The sequence below is a fragment of the Solanum tuberosum genome, unplaced genomic scaffold (assembly GCF_000226075.1).
Source record: "Solanum tuberosum cultivar DM 1-3 516 R44 unplaced genomic scaffold, SolTub_3.0 scf00287, whole genome shotgun sequence".
In the NCBI taxonomy this organism is placed as follows: domain Eukaryota; kingdom Viridiplantae; phylum Streptophyta; class Magnoliopsida; order Solanales; family Solanaceae; genus Solanum; species Solanum tuberosum.
The window spans coordinates 142,144-146,207 of record NW_006239211.1 but is presented as its reverse complement, the minus strand read 5'-3'; positions in this window follow the sequence as shown (position 1 = coordinate 146,207).

Sequence of the window (4,064 nt, the reverse complement as noted above, 5' to 3'; positions counted from 1 at the left end):
TATCACAAGGAACCAAGCCAAATTGCTGGGACAACAAGCCTCACGAGTGCCGTCCGAATCTGCTACTGTCTTTGGTTTGTCTCAAAAACATATGAAGTCTCCTACAAAAGCTGCAAAGGAAAACATCGCTGAAATGGTCGAGAGGGTTCTTGCCCAATTGAGCCCATCTACATACGAGAAATCCTTTGCTTCGGCTGATAATGATGTTTTAAGTACGGGATCTACTCCACATAACATGTTTGCAACTCATGTTAAGGAAAATCAACGCTACTCTCCGCCACCTACTATGGTAATGCACGCAATGGTGACTAACACTTCATCCGTAGAAGAACAACTTGTGAGCTTGACAAGAGCTATTGAAGGCTTGACTAAGTATGTTCAAGATCAAGATGCTCGAATTGTTAAGCTAATTAATAGGGTGGAGGGCATTATGGATGAAGAATCAAGTCACGCACCTGGAAAATGTCCGCAAGTCCAAGAGACAGTCGATCGCCTCACAAAGCAAGTTGAATATGCTAAAGAGATCCAAGTTTTTTCGGAAGGAACGATCCCGATCAACCAAATTAGGGAGTTCATCATGGGTACCATTAAAGACAAGTACGAGGTTGCTACAAAATCCTCCTTGACATATGCAAGGCCATACACTACAAGGATTGATAGTTTTGAAAATGCCTGCCGGGTATCAACCTCCAAAGTTTCAGCAGTTTGATGGTAAGGGAAGCCCAAAGCAACATGTGGCGCACTTCATTGAAACCTACAACAATGCTGGAACATACGACGATTACCTCGTCAAACAATTTGTCCGCTCCCTTAAGGGCAATGCTTTTGATTGGTACACGGACCTTGAGTCTGGTTCCATTGATAGTTGGGAACAAATGGAGCAAGAATTTCTCAACCGCTTCTATAGCACAAGACGTACTGTAAGCATGGTGGAACTTACAAACACACGTCAGCGAAATGAAGAACCAGTCTTTGACTTCATCAACCGATGGAGGCATGCAAGTCTAAACTGTAAAGATAGACTTAGTGAAGCTTCGGGCATAGAGATGTACATTCAAGGTATGCATTGGGGTCTCCGCTATATTTTGCAAGGCATAAAGCCTAAAACTTTTGAAGAGTTGGCCACTCGCGCTCATGATATGGAGTTGAGCATGTCGTCGGTCGGAACTGAAGCACCACCTGTCCACGAACTCCGCAAAGTCAAAGAAAGGCAAGAATTCAAGAAAGTGGGAAAATATTTGCCAAAGACTGAAAACAAAGAATCCATGAACGTCAATGCCTCTCATGTGAAATTCACCACAAGGGTGGGCAATACGCAGAGTGCAAAAGCGAATTCTTTTGAAGGAAGGACAAATCAAAAGCTCACCTTGAAGGAAATGCAGTGGAAGGACTACCCATTTCTTGACTCAGATGTTTCCGCAATCTTTGATGAACTCCTTGAGATGAAACTTTTTGAGTTACCAGAGATGAAACGACCAGATGAAGCAGGGAAGAGTGATGATCCAAAATACTGCAAATATCACCGGCTGGTTGGACACCCTATCGAGAAATGCTTCGTCTTCAAGGATAAAATCATGGACTTAGCTCGCGAAGGGAAGATTGAACTTAAAGATGAGAAATTGAGTTCAAACCACGTTAGTGTCGCTTCTGACTTACCCAATCCAGTCATGACCTGCAATTTTGTTGAAGGAAATATGGAGCAAGACAATCCAAACACCAATCAGACAAGAATGATTAAGTTTGGAGACTTCGAGCCCATTGAAGTAAATAATTTGTTATCTCTTCCTATACTAAGTGATGTGGCTTCTGTAGGAGAGGGATCTACAAGACAAGATGAAGACCTAGTAGATGATCTTGATGATTGGGGCTGGACTCTTGTGACTCGTCGTAGACGCAAAAAAATGAGTTCGTATAAGGAGTCAACAAAGCAACACGTTAGGGAAAAGATGGTAAGGAGACCCAAAACCAAATCTTTGATCGTGCATTCAAAGAAGAAGGAAATAAAGGTGCACCACTACCAAGAGCAGCGGAGACCCATTACTTTAGGAGAATATTTGCCAAAATTGGTGTTACACCAAGTTCACGTGCGATGGCACAAAAGCTCTATGTTGTAATGTCGATGAAAAGGAAGCGAAAGATGAAACATCATCATGTCCATCACCAAAAGATGCTCCAAAGTTGTCTCCTGAAGTTGAAAATCCATCATGTCCATCACCAAAAAGATGCTCCACAGTCATCTCCTAGAGTCGAAAAATGCATGTATGGCCTAAATCACATTCTCTGACGATGATCTTCTGTTTGGTGACACATTTCATAATCGCCCTTATTCATGGTTGGTTTTGCACGTGAGAAAAGGGTGAATAGAATCCTAGTCGATGGAGGATCTGGAATCAACATCCTTCCAATTCGCACAATGAAAGAACTTGGGATATCAACAACAGATCTTACTGATAGTCGCTTGATGATCCAAGGATTCAATCAAGGAGGACAAAGGTCCATAGGGACCGTCAAAATAGACCTTACCGTCGGAGCGTTGCAATCAAGCGTGTGGTTACATGTAATTGATGCAAAGACTTCAATAACATTTGCTTGGTAGGCCGTGGGTACATGAGAACAAAGTAATCCCATCACCTACCACCAATGTTTGAAGTATTATGAGGATGGAGTTGCAAAAAGTATTATTGCGGATGATAATCCATTCACTGAAGCTGAAGCTCACTTTGCTGACGCAAAGTTTTACTTGAAGAAATATTCCATAAAATTTGATGCCATTGCATCCGGATATGTCGGACCCCTTAACAATATGGCTAAGGTAGCGGTCAATAAGGCAAAAGTCGCAAACAAGGAAGATTCAAATCTTGGAAATCCAAACAAGATGCCTAACGTGATTGGTGCCTTTTCAGGTAAAAAGGTCACACCTTTTCTTCGTTATGTCCCAAAGGCAAAGGAGGACAAAGGGCACCCTCTCAAGTTGCGAGAAAATGCGCTGGAAGGGTTGACCCTTCCTGTAAGGCGAATTGATACGGTGAAGTCATCCACAAAATTACTTGGGAAGTCTGTGGCTCATAAGTCATTACTTCACGGAAAATTTGTGGCCCCTAAGTCACCCCTATATGAAGCACTCCCAATGAAGCGTACAGAAGAAGGTTTTGATCCTAATGCTTACAGGCTGCTAGCAAAAGCTGGATTCGATCCAAACGAACCATCAAAAATGGGGAAGCTTCCATCAGAACCTGCTATGAGGCAACAACGTGAAGGGTTGGGCTACAAACAACCTCCACCTATCCGCATCTCCATAAAAAGGGTAAGCAACAACTACATAACTGTGGAAGATGAGTCTACTAATTCTAACAAAAGGCCTTCTGTCTTTGATCGACTTGGAAGCTCAACGAAGAGGATTTCTGTATTTGAGAGGTAAGGGCCATTGAGGAAGAAAAACAAGGTTTGGAGAAATAGCAAGCTTATGGAACCATCTGCTTTACCAAAATCTCAAAATGCTCCTAAAGACTTTCAAAGCCTAATCCCTTCTAGAATGAGGCGACAGATGAACATTGTGGTCTCATGTGGAGAAGTACTAAAGGCAAAGTCGCATGTTGTGGTCTACACCAAGCAACGTGGTGAAGATGAAGAAAGTGTTGGCTCTTCATATCATGTTGCTACACAAGATGAAAGACATTTTTTCTCCAATTAAAATTGATGGAGAGTTGGAGAATGTTTCATGGTGTTACCATATATCTTTCAACGATGGAGAACCTCAAGAAGATGAAGATGCTAAAGATGCGCCACCTGAACTTGAAGAAGGAATAAATGTGACAGTTGATGCATTGAAAGAAATCAATCTTGGAACTAATGAAAATCCAAAACCCACTTATGTGAATGCTTCACTGGCGAGTGATGAGGAAGAGGCCTACGTTGACTTAATCAAAGAGTGTAAAGATGTATTTTCCTGGAGTTACAAAGAAATGCCTGGATTAGACCCGAAGGTAGCAGTCCATCATCTTGCTGTAAAAAGCGGTGCATGTCCCATCAAGCAAGCTCAACGGCGTTTTAGGCCTGAATTGGTT